Consider the following 26181-nt stretch of genomic DNA (forward strand, 5'->3'; position numbering starts at 1 on the left):
GGCCATGGAGCAAACTGGAATCGTATATGATGAGGGGACATTTACACTGTAGAAGAACGTAACGGGCGACCCATTAGGTTGCAGGAACTAAGGTGTCTAACATTTGCGGAATCGGTGGACGTACATTTTATAATTAAAGTACGACAGGGCCAGTTACAATAAAATTATCTAGATATACATTTGCGGGCAAGTACCATGGGTGACGTTAATTCGAACTTTCAATAGTACAGTAATCAATAACACATCAGAACTTAATATCAATAGGGATGTCCAAATGTTCAATCAATTCTCGTCCCCGCCCGCCATGTGCTTCAAAACTGCATACGTATCTCGTGATATCAAGGTTGGGCAACCAGTACACAACAAGGAGTTACGAGTCCCATTTATACCGGCGCCATTTTGGGCGAGGCCGGGCAGGTCCAGGATATAGTCAAAATGTCTCCACCAACCAGCGGTCGGACCAGAACCCCTTTCGGCAGTCCAAAAAGGTTCCATTAAATGACAACAGAAGAAATAGGCAACAAGAACAATCAGTCAAAAGAGGGGACGCGTTTGTGAATGGGGCCCATGCCCTAGCAGGCAAGCGTCCGAGTTCCAAGGTGACCCAGGGCCATTTTAGTGGACCAGGCCCAAATCCAAAGAGCTGGCAACCATTTTGAGAGTCCTGTTGCAGCCGGCTATCGCTGCACCACAAGAGTAGCCGCAATTCAGCTAGATGGAGGGTGAGTCACTGTACCGCAAGAGCGGGCGGAACTCAGCTGGATGGAGGGTGAGGCACTGTGCCACAAGAGCGGGCAGAACTCAGCTGGAAGGCGATTGAAACGCTAAGAGGCTCCCCACTGCAGATGAGGTGCCTTCACCTGGGGAGGCGGGAGAGGCCCGTTTACGCTGCCCCCCCCCCGGCACCCCACGCCGTCTTTCGGCGCAGCATTGTAGGATGGCCACACCAGTGAAACTTGCTGGACACCACCTCGGTGCCATCCGGATCTCGGCGCATTGTGCTGCCTTCCGCCTACTGTAGCAGCAAGTGCGGGCGCAACTCTGCTGGACGGCGAGTGAAACGGTAAGGGGTGCCGCACTGCACATCAGGTGCCTCCACCTGGGGAGGCGAGAGAGGCCAGTTCGCGCCGCCTCCCCCCCTCCCCCCAGGCACCCCACGCCGTCTTTCGGCGCAGCATTGTAGGATGGCCACACCAGTGCGGCAACTTGCTGGACACCACCTCGGTGCCATCCGGATCTCGGCGCGTTGTGCTGCCTTCGGCGTATTCGCACATTGGTCCGCTACTGACGCCGCCTCACAGGCCAACGGATTTTGTAGGCTTTTTATAGCCCAAAGCCGCATAACAGGTCATGTGACTTGTTTATAAAACTTTTCATTGGTTCATTTTACTTTTGGTTTCCTAATGATGAAATGCTTGATCATATGACCTAAAAATAACACTTTTCATTGGATTAAAATTATTTTTTTTCCCAAACGATGAAAGCCCCACCTTTTTTTTTCTCACTCGGCAATCCAAAAAGGTTCCGTTAGATGACAACAGAGGGGACAGGCAACAAGAACCATCAGTCAAAAGAGGGGAGGGCAAGTTCTTCCCTACCGGGTCACGTTGAGGCTCCACCGGAAGTCATCGAATTGATAGTCTACAGTGTTTCTGGATGTTTCAGACTGAAGCTGGCGTCAGCATGAGAGCACCACCATCTCGTAGCTCCGTCGTGGCCATTCCGCAAGCAATCATGGCAGCCGCTCCCCACCGGAAGCCTGCGAGAGTCGGGGGCCCCCATGACTTTTGTAGAATCTTCAAGGCTGAGGGGACGCTTTCGAGAATGGGGCCCAAGCCCTAGCAGGCAAATGTCCGAGTTCAAATGTGTCCCAGGGCCATTTTAGTGGACCAGGCCCAAATCCGAAGAGCCAGCCGCCATTTTAAGAGGTCTGTGGCAGCCGCCTATCGCTGCCCCGCAAGAGTGGGCGCAATTCAACTAGATGGTGGGCGAGACGCTGTATCCGCAAGAGCGGGCGCAACTCAACTGGATGGTGGGCGAGACGCTGTAGCCGGAAGAGCGGGCGGTAAACAGCTGAATGGCGTATGAGGCACAGTGCAGCAAAAGCGGGCGGAAAACCGCTGAATGGCAACTGAAACGGTAAAGGGGCGCCCCATTGCAGCAGAGGAGCCTACACCTGGGGAGGCCCGTTCACGCCGGCCGCCCCCCCCCCCCCCCCCGGGGCACCCCACTCCGTTTTTCGGCGTAGCATTGTAGGATGCCAAGACCAGTGCGGCAAGTAAAGGACATCACCTGGGTGCCGTCCAGATCTCAGCGCGTTGTGCTGCCTTCGCAAGTTCTTCCCTACCGGGTCACGTTGAGGCTCCACCGGAAGTCATCAAATTGATAGTCTACAGTGTTTCTGGATGTTTCAGACTGAAGCTGGCGTCAGCATGAGAGCACCACCATCTCGTAGCTCCGTCGTGGCCATTCCGCAAGCAATCATGGCAGCCGCTCCCCACCGGAAGCCTGCAAGAGTCGGGGGCCCCCATGACTTTTGTAGAATCTTCAAGGCTGAGGGGACGCTTTCGAGAATGGGGCCCAAGCCCTAGCAGGCAAATGTCCGAGTTCAAATGTGTACCAGGGCCATTTTAGTGGACCAGGCCCAAATCCGAAGAGCCAGCCGCCATTTTAAGAGGTCTGTGGCAGCCGCCTATCGCTGCCCCGCAAGAGTGGGCGCAAGTCAACTAGATGGTGGGCGAGACGCTGTATCCGCAAGAGCGGGCGCAACTCAACTGGATGGTGGGCGAGACGCTGTAGCCGGAAGAGCGGGCGGTAAACAGCTGAATGGCGTATGAGGCACAGTGCAGCAAAAGCGGGCGGAAAACCGCTGAATGGCAACTGAAATGGTAAAGGGGCGCCCCATTGCAGCAGAGGAGCCTACACCTGGGGAGGCCCGTTCACGCCGGCCGCCCCCCCCCCGGGGCACCCCACGCCGTTTTTCGGCGTAGCATTGTAGGATGCCAAGACCAGTGCGGCAAGTAAAGGACATCACCTGGGTGCCGTCCAGATCTCAGCGCGTTGTGCTGCCTTCGGACTATTCGCACAACAGACCGCTACTGACGCCACCTCACAGAAGACCATTGTTGCTTTGTTTTAAAAAAAAAATTTTAACGTGTTTACTTTGTTGGAGCGTTGTATATATTTATAAGTTATTAAAGTGTTATAATCCTACTACTTTGTTGGAGTGCTATATATTTTTAATGTGACACATAATTGTGAAGACTTTGATGTACAAAAACGCATCCCTGGAATCTTCCGCTTCAAGCTCGGTCCCACACACCCTCACAGTGAGAATCCCCTCCCCAATCACAATACAGGATCGTTATCAGATAGTAGGAACGCGTGTGGTGTGATGGATCTCATGGGGGGGTCTTGATCTACTGTAACTCCTTTGAAGAGGGGTGATTCTTTACAGTTGGGGCCATAAACTACTTCCGCAGGGCTAGGTGATAGCCTGGGACCGGCCTGGAAAATCGGACACAGAGGAAGAGGAGTGTCAGAGGGTGCGGTAGTGAATAGGGTGAAAGGGAGGTGTCGGGCGGGCACGGGGTGTGATTCTCAGGGAAGAGCAGCGCAGATGGGGGGAGGTTTATGACCCATGCATGAGAGAGAGAGCGGGGGTGACCAGTGCGTGGGGGAGATGCTTGCGAGGGTGGGGAGCCATGCTGAGGATCGGCGGTGTGCAGAGAGTGGGTCTGGTCAAGGCATCTAAAATGGCTGCCGTGCACGACAAAAGTGTGGCATTGGAAAAAAATCAAGATGGCGCAGACAATGTTTATCAATACGGATTAATTTATAACAATTATTTTTAACAATATATTTACTCGCAGTGTCAAAATGGCGGTCAACACTTCCTGATTTCCTTCAAATCGAACGTTAACAGACGTCACGCAGCAAAAAAAAAAAAAACGCTCAAGCGCAGCCGCTGGAAGACAAGTATCAACATATATGAGCATCCTCAGCCACCCTCAGAAAACATAGGGGGTCAGGATACGTCTCCCGTACCCCCTTATACCCACTTCTCACATTGTTTTTCCTCCATCTTGTAATTTAATTAAAACGAAACACAAAATGGCGAATTCCCGTTTCGTGACCCGGTTCGCTACCCGGTTCGCGAACCGGGAAGCGCTTCTACCGCAAAAAATCAATTTTTTTTTATTTGCCCCACGGGACCCTTTAATAACCCCAACATCATTCCTAGGGAGACAAGAAGGGTCTACCTTGCCCCCTTTCATTAAATTCCCCCTTCGTTTTTCTCCTCCTCTTGTCTCTCGATCCTACGGAGAGACAAGATGGCGGCCGTTCCGGACTGTTTAGAATGTTGACAGACACCGGAGAGCCAATCAGCTTCGCTTCGCAAAGTTCCGTAACGCGAAAAGTATGCGAACTGGAGCTCTACCCGGGATGCTGTCACAGATATATCTGTTTTTTAAAACGTTAATTTCTCAAAATCCACTGGAGCACATATCTTGAGACCTAGCAAAGGCACATCGGGCTAACAGTCCCTACAATTTTGCCAAGTTTCGTGCAAATCCATTCAGCCTTTCGAGCTAAAAGTGAGGCCAAACGCTCTATGGAAAAATGAATGGGAAAAACGCGTTTTGGGACCCCCCTTTTTTCTCGGCCCCCCCTTGACGAAACTCCCCCAAATTTTCAGGGGCTGCTCAGAAACAAAATGTGCCATTTTCCTGAACATTTCAGCCGATTCAGTCCACAAACGGCAAAGTTATTAGACATAGAATTTTCAAAAGTCCCATAGAGAAAAAATCCTAACTATATATACCTACTGGCGACTGCCAGTAGGTAATATATATATATACGATTCACAATCCTGCTCCGCTGTATCAGCACATGGAAAGAAATCCGATCTGCATCAACGAAACCCACAGGTACAGACCACTCCACAGCACAAAGAGTGAATTCACAGTGGTTTATTTACACGCAATCGCCAGCATGACGCGTTTCGGTCACTACACGGTGACCTTGATCACATGCCAAACAAAACCAATGAAATTGCTTATAAAGGGTGACCAATTAACACAAAAGCAGGGCGTACAAAATAATGGCAACTGAAGAAACACTGAATTGCAGTTCATCCACAGTGAAAAACAGATCCATATATACAACGGTTAAAAGGTCAATATATACAGATAGGAATTAGTTCTAAATGTACACACAATACATTGCCTGAATATATACAATTTATCAATGTTTTATATATCCATCTGTACAATATTTACATCTAGCAGATCTGTTGAACTCATGTCCGTTTAAATACACATATATACATTATTGATTCAATATTAGAATCCTTGGTTCACAGGATGGTAGTGCACCAAATCATTATTAACCATTGAAGTTGCCCGCTAAAGTGCTAGTGTTAACAGCTAAAATCCCAAAAGTGCAAAAACCTTAGTGCAAAAAATATATATAAAGTGCAAAAGTGCAAATTCGGCCATCTTAGGAGTCAGGTCCCTGACCCCTAATACCTCATATTTAGTTGGCCAAAATATTAATAAGTGAATCAGGAAATTGTGAGGAAAAACTCTGGCCCAACCATGTTACACCATATTAGGAGGTTTACATGTTTATGGACTCATTTTATAGGCTACCCACGAACCCTATCTTGACAACGTGACTATCTTGGATGGAAAACTAGTATCCCAAATTGTTACTCCATATTTAGGTATAAAGGGGAAAAACCCCTATTAGGACATAGTGCCTTAACAGTATCCCAAGGATACTACGTGTCAACAGAAAATAGCAGCCCAGAACGGATCAAACACACCCTTTTTGAAATCAAAGAATAATATGACAATCTTCATGACAATACACGCAAAATTACGAAAGGGGGAATAATACACAGACAGAGCATATGTACTATACTCTTAACACATCAGATAGATACAAGCGCATACATCCCAATGGATTGAAACTAGATGATTCTAGAATGTATTACCAGAGTCAAACCTGGTCGATTTACGAGTGCGAGGAGGTTAAATACAGCCTACAGCTGAAAGGTCAGATCATAAAAGTATGTAGTCATATATATGTAACAAGATGTTATAAGAAACAATGAAGGTCCTCCCCCGTGTTTAATCCATTAGGGATCCTCGTATCTAAAAGCAGAATGTACTTGCTCTCTAACTGTCTGAGACATTTTTCTCTATTTCCCCCTCTGATATTTTTGGGAACTCCGTCAACAATGAAATAGCTTAAGTGATTTACATTTTTCTGATGGACCAGGCCAAAATGCCGAGCGACCGGATATTTTTCATCGGAGTTGACTATCGCTCTGAGGTGCTGGAGTATGCGATTAAAGGCTTGCAGCTTGGTGCTCCCAACGTACTTGAGCCCACAAGTACATTGGAGCACATAAACTACAAAGTCTGACCGGCAAGTGTAATGCCCCTTTATCGCAATGGGAGATGGATCAAATGCAGATACGTACTCCTTGGTGGAAACACCAAATTTGCAGGCTCTGCACGAGACGCACTTAAAAAAACCTGACTTCTCAAAAAATACCTCTTTTTTAAGGATCACCTCAGGGCTAGATCTTACCAGGGCATCCCGCATAGAGGGTGCCCTTCTGAAAGTTATTGTGGGTTCCTCTGGAAGTAAGGGGGCTACACTAATGTCTGTTCTCAAAAGGGGCCAGTGTTTTTTAAGAATGCCTCTCACTTTCCTCTCCTCACTACTATAGGTAGTGATCATGTTTAATCTCTCAGGAACCTCAGAAAGAGATTCTTGTATTGTCCTGATGGCTGTGGTGGAATTTAAATATTCATCTCGGTTCAGCTCATTTGCTTTCTTAAGGGCCTCTCTGAGAGCAGTGGTTTGATAACCCCTGACAATGAATCTCTTAAATGCCTCAGTTTGACATTTCACCAAGTCAACCTCCGAACTGCATATCCTACGGATACGAAGGAATTCCCCATAGGGGATGCTTTTCACGAGGTGACCAGGGTGGGCACTTCCAGCGTGCAATATATATATATATACACGAGTACCGGATCCCACTAGTTAGGAGGACACAGAGACGGCACACCAGGAGGTCTTTGCACAAATCCTTTATTGTGCACTCGTAAATCAAGGACTTGTTTTACGAGTGCACAATAAAGGATTTGCGCAAAGACCTCCTGGTGTGCCGTCTCTGTGTCCTCCTAACTAGTGGGATCCAGTACTCGTGGATAATCAAGAGTAGCGGCTGGCACTACCGACGGCATCAGCATTGCCCTGGTTGAGGATCGTTCGAGCAGCATTTTGAAGCATATATATATATATATATATATATATATATATATATATATATATATATATATATATATATATGTATACTCATATAAAACCAGAGAAATTCGCCTGTTATAGATTACTCATGTCATCACTGATGACATTTCAAATGACATCACTGATCCCTATTAATACATATTCACTGAAAAAACCATAGGTATCAGTGATCAGTGATGTAATCTGTGACGTCATTAGCAGTGCATTGCACGGGCGCAAGTTATAGTTCAACTAACCATAACAGGCAAATTTCTCTGGTTTTATATGAGTCAAATGTCCAAGTAACTATAATGTCCCTGAAACCTATGTTTTTTTAGTGAATTTCTAAGGTTTTTTAAATGCTAATTCCAAACTATAATGTCTGTAAAACCTATGATTTTTTCAGTGAATTTCAAAGGTTTTTTTAAATGTTAATTTCATATTATAATATTTATAAAACCTATATTTTTTCAAATAGTTTTTTAATATTTTGCAACTCTATTATCCTTTTTCAAACTTTACAAATTATGTAATCTTTTATATCTTCCCCACAAAATATATATATCTTTTCTTTTTTTGAGAAAACTACAGTCCCGTACTGGTAGTCTACCAAGATAGATCAACACGCGAATCTTATCCACCACATTTGAATGATGCGCATTCCGTATCCAATGGGTTTGTGACACTGTGTCCCGCTTAACAACATGTACATATGAGGTCGTGCCAGCTGCTACTGTGGTATTCGACCTGTACGCACTACCAAGCAGCGTGTTACATCACGTACATATGGGGTGTCACCCGCTGCGCGTTCCAAATGCGACTAATGCACACTGTCACGCCCTCTGTTACGTCATAGACGTATGATGTTGTGCCGCAAATGCCATTCCTTCCCTTTTTTTGTCTCAAAACTATATCTGAATAACTTTTCAAGTGTATATGAGAGCAAGCATTAATTAAAATTATTTCTAACTGTGATAAAGTTTTATTACAGTAAATATATTTTCTCATAATCACATCAGGTGCGGTCTCATTGCACACTGGCTGCGCAATTGCCCTTTGACCATTAAAAAAAGCATTTATTTAATTAGTTCATACCATTTCCCATTGTAACAGTTCGAAAACGCCACCCATTTTAGTCAATATCTTTACTACATTTCATGAGACACACCTCTTCTGTTTAGAGAGCTTTGTTCAAAACTTTTTGCAATACACGCATATCTTACACTACAAACAACATACAACCATCATTTTTATCAATATTCATGCTCTGTAAAGTAGCCTTCCACCTATGATAGCCATACACCTAAAAGTTACCTTACCGAAATTTTCTCCAATACCACAGGTAAAATGGTTGCATACCCTGTCCACAACACAACGCAATATAGTATTGCCTGAGAGATAGTATCATGCATAGAGAATGAACACACAGACACAGATAGATAGTGGAAGTGGATACGGGCATGTACGCTCGAATCCTTTCTTTTACCATGGTGACATATCCAGTTATGTCTGTGCTTGATGTGTGTGTGGTAAGTGTAAACCAGCCTTCAGGGAATGGTTGCTGCTAGCATCAACTACAACAGTAATCTTTGGATCACACACAGAGATTCAATAATAAAATAATCAATAATTTATTCTGCAGTAAGGTAGGGACAGTAGATGTGAAATAATACAGAAATAATTCTATCGTAAAAGAACCACAACTTGTGGTGTACTGACACACAATCAATAGATCTAAAATAATCCACAGAAAGGTTATATCCTAATGCTCCATCAGTTCTAGTGCACTCACATAACCACATCAAAAGCATTCAGCATGTGCACAGCTACTGATAATGCCTGCTGTAGCCAGGTCGTACTACGAGCAATATCTGTTGCCATTAACACTGCATCATCTGCAATAGCGACTCAATCTGAATTATGAACACTGCTGTCTGCTGTGTAGGCCACAGAGAGCGGTCAGAAAGGACCCACAGGTACGTAAGGTGACTTCACCTGCCCAGTTTGTCATCAGTGAAGCAACAAAAAAGCACGTGCAAAGCCTGCAATGAAAAATATGCATGGTGCCGACAGTAGGCACTGGAACAATGTATTTTCCTACAGGACTACCTCATATACAATAGCAACTCGATCTCAATCATGAACACTGCTGTCTGCAGTGTGGGCCAGAGAGAGCAGTCAGCAAGAGCCCACAGCCACGTGGCATTGACTTGAGCTCTACAGTTTGCAATACGCAAAGCAAAGAAACCGTGTGCTGAGCCTGCAATGATGCGTATGAGTGGTTCAGACAGAGCGCACTGGAGCAATGTCTTTTTCTACAGGACTGCATCATCCACAATACCGACTCAATGTTAAATGTAAACACTGAAGTCTGCACTATAGGCCAAAGAGAGCGGTCAGCAAGGGTCCACAGCCACCTGGCATTAACTTGAGCTCTACAGTTTTCAATACACGAAGCAAAAAAAATATGTGCAGAGCCTGCAATGATGCATATGAGTGGTGCAGACAGAGCGCACTGGAGCAATGTCTTTTCCTACAGGACTGCATCATCTACAATACTGACTCAATATCAAATGTGGACACTGAAGTCTGCAGATTAGGTCGGAGAGAGCGTTCAGCAAGGGCCCACAGCCACATAGCATTGACTTGAGCTCTACAGTTTGCAATACACAAAGCAAAAAAAAACGTGTGCAAAGCCTGCAATGATGCATATGAGTGGTGTAGACAGAGAGCACAAGAGCAATGTCTTTTCCTGCTGGACTGCATCATCCACAATGCCAACTCAATGTCAAAAGTGAACACTGAAGTCTGCAGTATAGGTCAGAGAGAGCGTTCAGCAAGGGCCCACTGTCACATGGCATTGACTTGAGCTCTACAGTTTGCAATACACAAAGCAAAAAAATGTGTGCAGAGCCTGCAATGATGCGTATGAGTGGTGCATACAGAGCACACTGGAGCAATGCCTTTTCCTACAGCACTACCTCATCTACATTAGCGACTTGATCTCAATTGTGAACACTGCTGTCTGCAGTGTAGGCCAGAGAGAGCAGTCAGTAAGAGACCAGAGCCACCTGGCATTCACTTGAGCTTTACTGTTTGCAATATGTTAAGCACAAGAAAATGTGTGCGGAGCCTGCAATGATGCGTATAAGTGGTGCAGACAGACCACACTACAGCAATCTCTGCTCTTACAGGATGGCATCATCTACAATAGTAAATCGATCTGAACTGTGAACACTCCTGTCTGCATTGTTAATTGAAGGCTGTACTCACACACACAGCCATTAATACTTTTTCTCACTCCGACTTTACAAAATAAAACAACATAAATTACAGAGAACTCGACAATGAATAAAACAAAACTATTCAAATTGGGATTTAATCTCTCCACAGTCTACACTATTCACTGTTCCTTTGGACTTGTACAATGAATTTTGTCATTTTACTAAACCTACAACTCATAAAAAAACTTCTTGAAGCAAGTATACTAAAACAATATTGTGTATGTTTCAATAGTCGTTCTAATTACTTAACTACTGGATACTGTAATTAAACAATCACCACTCAATCTAAATTGTGAACCCTGAGAACTGCAGTCTAGACCAAATCCAGTGGTCATTCACAACTCAAGCCACATACCGTTGGATTCTAAAGTACGGAGTTGGTTGCACCTGATCAGAGGGGGTTCACAGAAATGATCAAAGACTTTAACTTATGACATCCTCAGTCATAGAATTACGACCCCATTTCACTGTTCGCACCTGCTGTACTACAGTATACTCCACGGACTAGTGTCAAGCAAGCCCAGTAATCATGTGCAGCACTTAGCTATAGAAGCACAGACTGTGATGCACCTCAACAGACGAACTTCTGAGAAAAGCAAGCAGCAAGTAATATCGGACATCATCCATTGTGGGATCAAGACACCGTTCCACAGTTGGGACCTAGAGTTGGATGCACCTGATCGAAGAGAGTACCTTCATCTCCACTCTCAAATGCAGTTCAAACATCGTCCATTGTGGAGTCAACACACCATTCTACTTTTGGAACCTAGAGTTGGTTGCAGCTGGTAGAAGGGAATACCTCCATCTCCACTCTCAGATACAGTTCTAACATCATCCATTGTGGGATCAAGACACCATTCAACTGTTGGGACCTAGAATTGCTTGCACCTCATCGGAGGGGGTACACAGAAATCATCCCAAACTTTAACTTCTGAGACCCTATTTCACTGTTTGGACCTGCTGTACCATGGTGTATTCCAGCAACACCGATCAACTAAGCCCAATGACCATGTTCAGCACTTAACTAGGGAAGCACAGAATCTGATGCACCTCAACAGAGGGAGTTCTGTGAAAAATAAGCAACAGGTAATATCAGATATCGTCCATTGTGTGATCAAGGCACCGTTCCACTGTTGGGACCTAGAGTTTCTTAAACCTACTCGAAGACAGTAACTTCATCTCCACTCTCAGATCCACTTCTAACATCGTCCATTGAGGGATCAAGACACCTTTCCACTGTTGGTACCTAGAGTTGGTTGCGCCTCATCAGAAGCTATACACAAAAATCATCACACACTTTAACTTCTCACATCCTCAATCATAGAATTAAGACCTAATTTCACTGTTCAAACCTGCTGTACCGCTGTGTACTCCAGCAACTGCAGAAAACCATGCCTAATAATCATGTGCAGCAGTTAACTACAGAAGCACATAGTCTAATCCACCTCAATGGAAGGAGTTCTGTAAAAATCATGCAGAATATAATATCGGACATCTTCCATTGTGGAATGAAGACACCATTCCACTGTTGGAACCTGGAGTTGGTTCCACCTCGTCAAAGGGAGTACCTTCATCTTCACTCTGAGATGTAGTTCTAACATCATCCATTATGGAATCAAGACACTGTTCCACTGTTGGGACCCAGAGTTAGTTGCAGCTGGTCAAAGGGAGTACCTCCATCTCCACTCTCAGATGCAGTTCTAACATAGTCCACAGTGGGATTAATACACCGTTCCACTGTTCAGACCTAGAGTTGGTTGCACCTGATCAGAGGGGGTACACCGAATTCATCACGAACTTTAACTTCTGACATCCTCAATCATAGAATCAAGACCCCGTTTAATTTTTCGGAACACCTGTGCTGCGCTATAGTCCAGCAACTACAGTCAACAAAGCCAAATAATCCTGTACAGCAGTTAGCTATGGAAGCACAAAGTGTGATGCACGTCAATGGAGGGAGTTCTGTGAAAAGCAAACAACAGGTAATATTGGACATCATCCATTGTGGGATCAAGACACTGTTCCACTGTTGAGACCCAGAGTTGGTTGCAGCTGGTTGAAGGAAGTACCTTCATCTCCACTCTCAGATACAGTTCTAAAATCACCAACTATGGTATCAAAAACACCATTCCACTGTTGGTACTTGTCGGACTACTGTGATAGTAGTATACAGAGCACTACCCGGTGCTGGGCCACAGGCTGGGCGCTGTGTGCCTGTGTCGCGGTAACAGAAGTCAGTGTTAGTCTCAGGAGCCTTCAGAGCCCGCAGACCTCAGCCCAGGAGCTTCCGCCGGCACGTGATGGGAACCTCTTTTACATACAACGGTGCCAAAAGGTGAACTGTGGGGAATATATATGATTCACAGCGGCCATGCCGGTTTCTGAGTACCAGCAAGCTGAGAGCATCATTCACGCACCCACCTTCGCTCCCAGCGTTAGCCTCATGGTGGTGTAAGCTGCGCAGACCTGACAGACACATTCGCCAATCCAGAAGAGAACCACATGCAGAGAAACGTGCCTTTTATTCATACCCCTTCGCTAGCCTTGCGTACGCCGAGCCAGCCCACTTCCCTAAACATTTGGGGGGAGGCACTACGCGCTACCATTCCGTAATCTTCCCTACTGACTGCACCATCATGGTTGCGTCCACTGTCCACATCATTCAATAGACCATCAGTGTACGTTGACATGTACATGTCTGTGCTCTGCATACGCAAGTCTGTCTGTCACATCCCCTCAAGACTTTGCATTGTAAACTTTTATATTCGAGAATTACTTGCCACCTTCGCACAGACTTTGCTTCCATCTCGCCCCGCATTCTGCATTGTGAGGCAGAGGTGCCATACCATGTTTTGTTTGTATACATGGCTAGCCACGGTTCTCACAGTATTGGTGCCATTGTGTCTGCTACGTGCACATGTTGATTGTCATGTTAAATGTCATTATATAAGGTAGCGTATTTATTCACGAGCAGTAGTTTATCCCATTTACATATCGCTGTTTTAAAGAACATACAGACATTTTTCTCACAGGTGAATAATGCGACCACAATGGCAGTCATTCATTACTGTTCAAGAATGTCCATCTACACTGCGCTTCTAAGCTAATATCCCACAATCTTGCGTCCTTTCTTAAAAGGACGCCAAATCTCACAATCACACCAACATTCACACAGTTTTCTAATGATAATTGTCTGCTTCTCAATAACATGCACTCATACGGGATGTGAGCTGGCATACTGCATGTCCTTACTGTTTCAAACACAGTAACTTCCTGTGACAATATATATTCCCACCCTCACAAACTAACTCCCAAACTTCATCTTGGCCTTCAATTCCTAGTTTGAAAACATATTTCAAGGAATAAACCAAACTAAAGCACCTTTGTACAGAACAGAAGTCTCCCTCAGTTCTGCAAAATAAATTTATCGACTGCAGATACCACAAACTACAAATAAAATACACTCAATTTTATATACAAAACGCCAATTACACTTTGTGAATTGTTACCCAATTTTCAACACATGTCACACTCAAGGTCTGGCACAATTTTTTAACACGGTTTCCTACAGCTTACTAACACGCTTTCAACCTGATCTTCTTTTAATACCATACTACATTCTGACATTCATTCGATAATCTCTGGAATAACAGAAACAGTACCCATAATTCTCGCCCTATTTGCGGCCATCCTACTACTAATTCTACTTCTAGAAATGGTTGCGCTCTGTATGGTAACAACTATGTCCGACAGAATGCGCCTCCATGCCAAGCTACCTCAATACTGCAAAAAAACATAAAAACCTTTCAGCTACCTGCCTCTATCTATAATCGGAGCTAGCAAAAACATAACATTTATCTACACTTACGCAATATGCGTACAACCATCATTTGACTGGCGAATGGATGTATGCCTTGCCAACATCTCAACAATCGCTCCCGATATCCAGCAGGTAATGGAGTATATTGAAAACCATGAACGTGATTGTTCTGGCAGTGGCGCAGTGGCGAATGCAATGCAAAAAGAAATCGCAGCGGAATGGGATTTCTGCGCAGCTGCGAAAGATCTTCTGCAACATGCGACCTTTCACACCATCGCAGATTGCTTGCCCATTGAAATTACCGCTCCAACATTCGAGGAACATTACTGTCCCTTCAGGGATATGAATTGGATAGCTACGCTTTTCTCACGCAATGGCAACAATAGCCTATTGGAACATTATGCATCTCAAGCCACTGAAGAACTTCTGTACTGGAATCTCCAAGACTTGTAAGAAACTCACAATATTCTTGAAGGATTGAACTCTATATTCATTATTGCCTCTTACGTCTCCATTCTAACCAGGAATCGGTGATGTATGACCTATGCAATAACACTATTTACTTCCAAAATAACCTAAACCCGACACCCATTTAGAAATCAGGTCTGCTCTTTATGCATACGCCTCTCTGCCTGCCTGTTATTCACAAAGCCCTTTCACACAATTTGACTAAAAGTCAGCCTCGGCTCAGAACCTCACAACAAAAATGTAAAAAGACGATTTTGTTTAGGAACTGGTTGGCACAGTGTGGTAATCGTAAACTACCTTTATTTTCAGTATACAATTTATTTATTCATATCTAATAGCTATTGTATAGGTCATGTAGAACTGTAACATATAATGTGCAATTCACTGATGCAGGAGCTTCGATTTGACAACATCAGAAGCGGTTGGAGTTTGTCTCAGCTCGATGCCTTAGCTCTCTACACAAAAAGTTTTTTTTTTAAACAGCTGAAGACAATAATGTACGGTTTGACTACAAAGGTACCAAATGTGATTCCCAGAAGCGCAATGTTTGTATTCTTCCTCTAAGTCCGAATGTGGGTAGAACTAGCACCAATTCTGACACGCACCACATTGTTGATAATTTTCTTTGAAAAAAAGCACTGCCAAAATGCCTAAAAAGTTTGATGACTACATTTTGCGATTTCTTCTTAATTTATTTCTTTTCTTAAATGATACATGTGGTAATCGTATCCTACCTTTATTTCCTTATAGAATATAGTCATTCAAGTGTAATAGCTATTGTTTATTTCACATGCAACTGTAACATGTAATATACAATTCACTGATGCCGGAGATTACGTTTGAATCTGGATACCCTAGATCTTGAACCAGTGGTTCCGATTATGGCACTTAAATAAAGACACTTTCTATATAATATTCAAACTCCATCCCTTTATTACACACAACCACTTTCTTAGACACAACTCATTTTACCATTTCCCTTCTCTGGCATTGCAACATTCTTCATTATATTCATCACAATTATTCCTTTATTCCTGCTTCCTAAAAGACTACATTCAAATCTTCAGACCAATTGGGATGAGTAGTTTGTTTCCTACTCCCTGTATAGAATAAACATACACTAACACTACTGGTATGGTACAGCAGCCAATATCTTACAGCGCCCACAGCAATACACTCACAACTTACACTCACAGTTTCATCCCTGAGTTTTCATACCGGTACCACTAAGTACTTTGCTTCCCACTCCCACTATACTACAAACGCATACTAACACCACCTGCACAGATATGCTACAGCGCCCACTATGCTACAGTGCCCAGAGCACATCAGTTTACAGCACTCAGCTCACAGTTTAGGTGCAGAGTTTCATTCCTGAGTTTAGTGGTACAACGGTAAGGGTAAATACTTTGCTTCTGCCAGTATACTGCAGAGCACTCAACTCACAGTTTAGGCAGAAGCTTTCATGCCCGAGTGTACCGGCACCTCACCTCCGCACCATCTCACAGTGGAAAAAACAGTACTTTCACACCGGTAGGGGTAAAAACTTGACTTCGTGCCAGTATGCTACACCGCCCAGAGCACATCTGTTTATAGCAATCAGCTCACAGTTTAGGTGCATGATTTCATCCCCTAGTTTAGCGGTACATCACCTTTGCACCATCTCACTCTAGACAAAGCAGCACTTTCACACCGATAAGGGTAAATACGTCGGTTTGCCAGTATGCTACATATCACTCAGCTCACAGTTTAAGCTCAAGGTTTCATCCCCGAGTGTACCGGCACCTCACCTCAGCACCATCTCACAGTGAGCAAAACAGCACTTTCACACCAGTAGGGGTAAATACTTCGGTTCATACTCCCTCTATAGCACACCCTAATAACCCTACAAACCTCACATCGCTCCTACCCTCCTCTTTCCTACTTTTTTCTCCCTTTTTTCCCCTTACTCGCTTCAACTGCATCACAAAATGGCAGCCAACACTTCCTAGTTGCAACCGCTCGCACCATTCACAGCCAATCAACAGCAAGCTTGTGCTCATAACTCCTCAGCCAATCAGATGGCAGAATTCCCGAATATCGATATCTGTAAATGTGGATATTTCTCAAAAACTGTTGAACGGATTTACACCAAATAAGCCTTGTCTAAAGTTTCCTATATAAATTAACATTGAAAAAACATGTTTTGGGACCCCCCTTTTTTCTCGGCCCCCCCTTGATGAATCACACTCAAACTTTCAACATAGGAGCTGATCTCAACAAAGAATTAGTTTTTAAACTTTTGCAAAGATTTGTCAATTGTCACCAAAGTTATTGGTAATAGAATGTTGCCATTTTCCTATAGTAACTAGGTCCTAACTATAACTACCTACTGCCGACCGCCAGTAGGTAATATAGATATCTATACATATATTCACTGAAAAAACATAGGTTTCAGCCACGTTATATAGTTAGGAAGTAGCATTTAAAAAAACCTTAGAAATTCACCAAAAAAAACATAGGTTTCACATATGTTATAGTTAGCTTGACATTTCACTCATACAAAACTATTGAAATTCCCCTGTTATAGTTAGTTCAGCTAACTATAACTCACGCGCCCGCAATGCACTGCTGATGACATCACATACTACATCACTCATGACATGGTCAGTGACATCACTCATGACATCACTGATGACATCCCAAGTGACATCACTGATGACATCACTGATGAAATCATCCAGTGAATGTGTGTCTTTCTGAAAAATAAATATTTTTTATGTATGTATATCTAAAGGTCGATGGAAGAATACATGGGTAAATAAGTGTCTAAATAGATGTTTTTTTGGGAAAATTTATTGTATAACTGAATGATTAATTGTATCTTAGTGAATACATGGGTTAGTGACTAATGTTTAAATATGTAAATATCTGTATCAGTCTCACACATTTTTTGAATAAGTGGCTGTATGGGTTGGTGAGTATCTACATGAGTGTCTATATAGGTTATTAGTTGTTTTTTGAGTATCAATATTAATGTCTGAGTGTCTATAAGGTTTGGTGGGGGATATTACTTAGCGCATAGATGTATGAATGAGTGACTCACTGTTTGTATGTGTTTTGAAGACAGCATATGTGCAGGACTGTATGGGTGTATGGAAAGGGGCGACCACTCGGTCCCCCCGAACGTATGGTTGGGTGCCCCGATCCCTCCGGGAAACCATTTTGGGCGGGAGGCGTGGCTCGGCTGGTATGCCCGAAGTGGCGTAGCCGGGGCGTGCCCTTTCCCGCCCAGGAGGGGTTGTCCTAGATACCCGCACGGAAGACCACGCCCAGTAGGCGTACCGGAGGAGGGTCCCCGCCCTCCCGCAGATGAATAAATAGAGCGGGAATCCGAAGACGCGTCCTCTTGTTCCTGTGCTCTGAAGGCTGCACCAACTCGTTGCTCGTGAGCCCTCGACGGAACAAGCGGCAATTTTGAGAACTTGTAGTCTTGTTGTTTCTCTTTCAGTTATTTGGAGTACGAAAGATCCAGGACCTCGTTGATCAACCAGCGCAGAATACACGAAGCTATGGGCGGCAAGAAAGCAGGAAAGAGCTCCGAGTTGGAGAAGGTACTGCGCACCTTGTCGAACCGAATGGCGATTATGGACCAAAAACTCGGTAAAGTTGACTCGATCGGTCGAGGTTTGGCCGATGTTAAAAAACAGTTAGCGGCCCAGAACAGCTCAGGCCGTCCTAAGAAGGTAATAGGCCCGGCCTTGCCGGGAGTCGTCCCTGAGGGTAGGGGGAAGCGTGTTAAGAGGAGGGCGTTTTCTGGGGAAGATCCGGTTCCTGAGGTACCCCCAGTCACCCCTATCACACTGGCGGACAGCCCGGTACCAAACCCAGATATAGGTTTACCGATCCCGGTTGTTAATGATGAGGAGATGCCCCCGGAATTGGCCATCCAGTTAGCGGCAGTGTTGCCATGGCTCGAGAAGAAAGCGGGGGGGCAGTGGCCGCAGGGGACCCGGCCGAGGAGGCTAGACTAATAATCGAGTAGTTACAGCAGTCGAGACGGGCCGCGACGGCGAATATTCCTCTTGTTCCCCCACAGGTGGCGCCGGGAGGACCCGCGGTTAGCCGGGAAAAGGCGGCAGACACGACGGCCGAACCTGGTAAGCACACATTGCCAATGGCAGGGGAGGGTTCCTTACCTTCAAGGCGCGAAAGGGCGGCCCAGCACATCCCTGCGGCCACAAAGGAACTGATATGGGGGAGAAATATGTGAATATGTTTTCATTGTTGACTGACCATCGCGAGATGGAATATGCAAAATCCCAGAAAGATTTATGGCACCCCAGTGTCTGGCGGGCTAAGATGGCAGAATTTAGGGTCGATGAGACGGTAGCAAATTGGGTAAAGGCCTTTTCGATATTTACGGTAGTCATGGGGGAACGAAAGCCTGAAATCATGACCTGTTATCAGAATAGGATTATGGATTTTTATACCATGTATGAGGGGGACGAGTGGAAAGGTTACGATATAAAATTCCGAAAAGCGAAAGAGTTTGATGCTACTTTGACCTGGGATTGCCTCGACTCGGTGTCATGGCACAAGCAGCTCTTGCCTGGGGCGGCAGGTACGTCCTCGCCGGGCGGTAGCGGGTTGGGGTCAGCTCTCCAAAAGCCTGCGGTGCCCTTTCGAGCGGGCGCCGGTGGGGAATAGCAGCCCAAGACCGGCGGGAATGGCGGCAAGCGGGGGGTTTGTTGGGGCTTCAATAGAGGCAACTGTAGCAGGCCCCAGGGAACATGTAGGTTCAGGCATGCGTGTGCGGGCTGTGGGAACTCCTCACACCCGGAGAGTAGCTGTAGATCTAAAAACAGCGGAACGGGAGGGAAAGGGGGGTCTAAGCAAGAGTGAGGTGATACTTTGTAACCGATTGCCTACACCTGTCGATATCATGGCTCTAACTCCTTGGTTGAACAAATACCCTGATCATGTATCCGCCGGGGTGTTGAGGAAGGGATTCCTATATGGCTTCAACATCCCGGCGGGGGATTTTCGGGGGGACTCCTTTTGTAAAAATCAGTTATCTGTCCAACACAACCCAAGCGTAGCTGCAAAGAAAATTTCCAAAGAAGTCAGCTTGGGGCGGGGCCTTTTCATCGCCCGCCGGTGGCGGATTTCGTGTGTTCCCCGTTAGGAGTGGTCCCGAAGAAAGACCCTGGTGAGTTTAGACTCATTCACAACTTGTCTGCCCCAAGGGGTTCTTCGGTGAACTAAGCCATTGACCCAGATATTTGTTCGGTGCGGTACGCATCGTTCGATGATGCCGTGGCCATGTTAAATCACCTGGGCCCCGGAGCGCTGATGGCGAAATCGGACATCGAATCGGCATTCCGGTTGCTCCCGGTACACCCGCGAGATCAGCGCTTGTTAGGTTTTGCATTTCAGGGGAGTTATTACATGGATAAATGCATGCCTATGGGTTGCTCCATTTCTTGTGCCTATTTTGAAATGTTCAGCTGTTTTTTAGAGTGGGCATTCACCGAGGCCACAGGGCATAGGCATGTTATGCACTATCTGGATGACTTCTTGTTTTTGGGATCAGCCGGCGAAACGAAATGTGCGCAGGCGCTACTGGACTTCTGCCTCCTCATGCAGGAGTTCGGAGTCCCATTGGCACCAGGTAAGACGGTCGGACCATCTACTTCACTGGAGTTTCTGGTAATTGAGTTCGATTCTGTGGAAGGATGTTTCCGTTTACCGATGGAAAAGGTGGCCAAGTTTAGGGCTTCCTTGACACAATGCCTGGGCAAGGAGAAAGTGACCCTGCACCAGTTACAGCAAACAGTGGGTCAGCTTAACTTTGCCTTAAGGGTGATACCAATAGCCCGCCCCTTCTCACGCTCTATTGCACAAGCTATGGTTGGTCTCAAGGAGGGACACCACCGTACGAGACTGTCGGCAGAGGTTCGCCAGGATATGCGCATTTGGTTGGCATTTCTGGCGGACTTCAACGGTCGAGTCGTGTGGAACAAGCCACCAGCATCTTCGGATGAACTAGGTTTGTGGACTGACTCAGCTGGGAGCGTGGGATTTGGCGCCATTTTTGGTAACCGATGGTCGGCGCAAGTTTGGCCGATGTGGTGGCACTCCAGCGGTCTGACAGGTAACATTGGGTTCTTGGAGCTATTCCCCATTTGGGTTGCTCTGATGGCATGGCCAGACGACTTCAGGGACCGCTCGGTGGTGTTTTGGTCTGATAATATGACTGTGGTTGAGTGCATTAACCAGCAGGCAGCCCGCTGCAAGTGGATCTTGAGATTATTGAAAGAAATCGTATTACGTTGCATGAGATTGAATGTACAGTTCAGGCAAAACATGTGCCAGGCGCACTGAATTATGCAGTTGATGCACTCTCTCGTTCACATATGCAGGCTTTCAGGGGCTATCTACCCACAGCAGACCTAGTGGCGGCACCGTTCCCCGAAGCACTATGGCTAATCAGTGCCCCGGATTACAAGACCTCGTGGCAGTCAGCTTAGCTCCCAGAACAAGGAAGGCATACGAAGGAGCGTTCGTTCCTACTGCACATTTTTGGGTCCATCAGGGAGACAGAGCTGGGGGTAGGAGGACTCCTTCCTGGGGTTCTTGGTTGCGCTGCACAGAGGAGGCCGATCAGCGGCAACGGCCAATAGACATAGGGTGGCCATTTCGTTCATGGCACAGGTGCATGGCATAAGAGACCCGACGGATTCCTTTTTGGTTAGGAAGGCACTCCGCGGCTGGCAACGCCTCGAGGGTCGCAAGCAGGATACGAGGTGCCCGATTAGTTTAGACAGATTGTCTCTACTTTTAGGAAAGCTAGATGAGACGTGCTCCTCCCTTTACGAAGCAGTTCTGTTCCGGGCAGCTTTCGCCTTGGCATTCCATGGGGCTATGCGGGTGAGCGAACTTGCTGCAAGGAACAAGAAGAATATAGAGGGAGGCCTGGGCAGGGATCACGTCCAAATAAGGGGTGATTCGATGGTAATCTCGATAGCCAGGTCCAAGACTGACCAGGGAGCTATGGGTGATAGTGTTATCGTGCAGCGCGCACGAGGGTCCCCCACTTGTCCGATAAAATGTGTAGAGGAATACTTGGCATTGAGGACGGCTACATGGGGGGGGAGCTTGCTGAGGCACAAGGATGGCACCCCACTGACGAGATTTCAGTTTCAGAGGGTGCTAGCACTGTCAATCGCTGCCGCGGGCATGGACCCGTGCAATTTTGGGACCTACTCATTTAGGATAGGGGCTGCTACTGAGGCTACAGCCCGGGGTCAGAGTGCGGAGGAAGTAAAGCAGCTGGGCCGTTGGTCCTCGAATTGTTTCAAAAGGTATGTGCGATTGCACATGTTGTAAAGATCAATTGACATGCACTCACGCTTCTTGTCTTTTGTTTGAATTACAGTTTCGCGAGCCTGTCACGCGGGGCGGAATTGGAAGTCGACCCAGCATCAGGAGACCAGCGGTCGAGGATTACTGACTGGAGAGAGAGTGGTATGGGTCGTGTGCCACTCATATGTGAGGCGCGCGGGGACGTATTCAAGGCAGGTGACGCGACTCACGCATCTGGGGAATACGGGTACAGAGTGACCTTCCATGGGAAGGGCTGGCTCTGTTTTGACCAATTTCAATCGTTCTTCGAGGGTCTTTTAGGGCGGCAAAGGTCACCGCCATCTGTAGTCATAGTACACCTGGGAGGCAATGACTTAGTGAAGCTGGGAAGACGAGTGTTATTAGAACACATCCTGTCGGCAGTTAGCTGGTTGGCTAAGAAACTCCCGGGGTGCACGATTGTCTGGTCCCACATGATCCCCAGGAAGAGTTGGCGGGGGGCATTTCAGTGTCAGCGTTGAACCACTCTGTGAAAAGGGTTAACAATAAAATTGGGAAATTGTTTCGCTCAGCGCAGTTGCATAGCATTCCTCACGGGTGTATTCGGGGTGATCACATGTATCTGAATGATGGGGTTCACCTGTCCAGGGAGGGAAATGATTTACTCATAGGAGACTTCATAGCATGGCTAAGGGGTTTGAGGAAGCATGACCTTTAGGAGGAGTGGGGGGGCCAGATAGTCGGTCAACTATCCGGCCTGTGGCGGTAAGGTCATGATCGGTGAGCAGTAATTTCAAGGTCCCTAGAGGGGGGCGCCACCCAGAATGGATGGGAGCGCCCGGGGGGAGGCGGCCATTGGCCCCTTCCACGGGGAGGCGGCACCCACTAAGGATGGGTCGCCTAGGGGGAGACGGCCATAGGCCCCTTCCAGGGGGAGGCGGCTAGATGCCCCTCCTACGAATTTCCCGGGGGCCGGATATCCACGACGGCGGATAGAGAGTGTGGGGATGGGGGGGAGTCCACGCTGTCCTTCCTACAGATACCTCACACGGGAACTCGGACGACCTTTAAGATGGCGTCGAGTGAAAAGGGGGCCCCCACGACAAGGGAAGTTACAGTTGGCAATGAGGGTAAAGTCCTCTGCCCATGCGCCACTCACACCGTGAGGGCGGGATTTTGGTAGTAGGGATCTGACACCGGTTAAGACCTTGCAGTTGGCCCTTAATGCTAGGATGTACAATTTTAATTTAGAATGTATGCATTTTCAGGATGCTAGACTCGGCTAGGAAACCTTTGTATTAGAGATCTGTTAAGGTTAGCCAAAGAACATGTCTTCATCGAAATGTAATAAATGTAAAATTGTACATAATTCATGAAACTTTTATTTAATGTTTTAAATTTTGTTTCATATTTTAATAAATTCGGCCGGGGGGGGTAACTCCCCCCCGCCTTCCAAAAGTTCAAACCTGTGTCTGTCTACTCCCATTGGGAATTTGTGTTGGGAGGGGGTGGCGGGCATCCCGGCCATATGGAAAGGGGCGACCACTCGGTCCCCCCGAACGTATGGTTGGGTGCCCCGATCCCCCCGGGAAACCATTTTGGGCGGGAGGCGTGGCTCGGCTGGTATGCCTGAAGTGGCGTAGCCGGGGCGCGCCCTTTCCCACCCAGGAGGGGTTGTCCTAGACACCCGCACGGAAGACCACGCCCAGTAGGCGTACCGGAGGAGAGTCGCCGCCCTCCCGCAGATGAATAAATAGAGCGGGAATCCGAAGAAGCGTCCTCTTGTTCCTGTGCTCTGAAGGCTGCACCAACTCGTTGCTCGTGAGCCCTCAGCGGAACAAGGAGCAATTTTGACCCACCCACCAGCCCCTTATGGCAATGTTTGTTTAAATAAAGTTTGATTAGATAGAAATGTATAGGCCTTTTTTCCTTTGTAGAGAAGTAAGGGAATGTTTCATATAATGATGTGGCTTCTGCTTTTAGGATAATGTTTCCCTTTGTAGGAAAATGATGTTGATGACTCATCAAGGCTATGTCAGAATTTTTTCTTCCTTAGTAGGTAAAACAACTGTCGTATTTATTTTTTGGTCGGGCGGTAAGGTCATGATCGGTGAGCAGTAATTTCAAAGTCCCTAGAGGGGGGCACCACCCAGAATGGATGGGAGCGCCCGGGGGAGGCGGCCATTGGCCCCTTCCACGGGGAGGCGGCACCCACTAAGGATGGAACGCCTAGGGGGAGATGGCCATAGGCCCCTCCCAGGGGGGAGGCGGCTAGATGCCCCTCCTACAAATTTCCTGGGGGCCGGATATCCGCGACGGCGGATAGAGAGTGTGGGGATGGGGGGGAGTCCACGCTGTCCTTCCTACAGATACCTCACACGGGAACTTGGACGACCTTTAAGATGGCGTCGAGTAAAAAGGGGGCCCCCACGACAAGGGAAGTTACAGTTGGCAATGAGGGTAAAGTCCTCTGCGCATGCGCCACTCACTCCGTGAGGGCGGGATTTTGGTAGTAGGGATCTGACACCAATTAAGACCTTGCCGTTGGCCCTTAATGCTAGGATGTACAATTTTAATTTAGAATGTATGCATTTTCAGGATGCTAGACTCGGCTAGGAAACCTTTGTATTAGAGATCTGTTAAGGTTAGCCAAAGAACATGTCTTCATCGAAATATAATAAATGTAAAATTGTACATAATTCATGAAAATTTTATTTAATGTTTTAAATTTTGTTTCATATTTTAATAAATACGGCCGGGGGGGGGGGTAACTCCCCCACGCCTTCCAAAAGTTCAAACCTGTGTCTGTCTACTCCCATTGGGAATTGGTGTTCGGAGGGGGTGGCGGGCATCCCGGCCATATGAGTGTGTGTATAGGTGTGTTAGTGAGTGAATGACTGCCTCAATACTATCTTTATGACTAAGTACATATGTTTTAAACTACTATATGTGAGTATTGGTGTATATAAATGAGTATATATGTGAGTGAGAGATTGGAGAAGAGTTCTTGTATAACTAAGTATGTGTCTCTATAAGTGATTCTTTAGGAGAGTTTGTATGTGTACATTTCTGTACAAATAAGTGTAGTTGTGTGTGTATAGCTATATATGCAAGCAAATGGATGTTTGAAAGTGTATATGCATGTGAAAGTATGTGTGTGAGTGACTCTATGGATGAGTGTAGGTGTCTAACAGGATGTATAGGTGTATGAGTACATATGATGAGTGAGTACATGTATGAGTGACTATATAGAACTGTTGGTGAATGAGTGGATGTGTATGTAGATGTTGCAATTACTGAATAGGTTGTTGTGACTGGTATTAATATCTCAATTTTTTGGAAAATGTTAGTTTCTATTTTTCAATGTGTGTATCAAAGGTTGTATTAGGGTAAGAGGAGTTGTGCTACTCTTTCACAAGGATGATGTCATCAGTGATGTCATTTGAGATGTCATCAGTGATGTCTTGAGTGATGTCACTGACCATGTCATGAGTGATGTAGTATGTGACGTCATCAGCAGTGCATTGCAGGCGTGCAAATATAGTTAGCTGAACTAACTATAACGGGGGAATTTCAATGGTTTTGTACGAGTGAAATGTCCAGCTAACTATAACATATGTGAAACCTATGGTTTTTTAAGTGAATTTCTAAGGTTTTTTAAATGATAATTCTTAACTATAACATTGCTGAAACCTATGGTTTTTTCATTGAATTTGAAAGGTTTTGTAAATGATAATTTTAAAATGTAGTAATTATTATATTTCTTTCTTTTTATAGTAATTTCCTACATTTTTATTATAAATACTTTCATATTTTTAATGTAAAATAATAACAAAAGTAAATTCAAAAAGAATGCACTGCTAGTGAAACTGCCTGGGTGAATTTGTTAGTGTTTGTTAGGGGCAGATATACAACCCCATTGTGCCTCTTTTACACTGCCGTTGCATCACT

Source organism: Lissotriton vulgaris, chromosome 1_1, assembly GCF_964263255.1.
Source record: "Lissotriton vulgaris chromosome 1_1, aLisVul1.2, whole genome shotgun sequence".
Taxonomy (NCBI): domain Eukaryota; kingdom Metazoa; phylum Chordata; class Amphibia; order Caudata; family Salamandridae; genus Lissotriton; species Lissotriton vulgaris.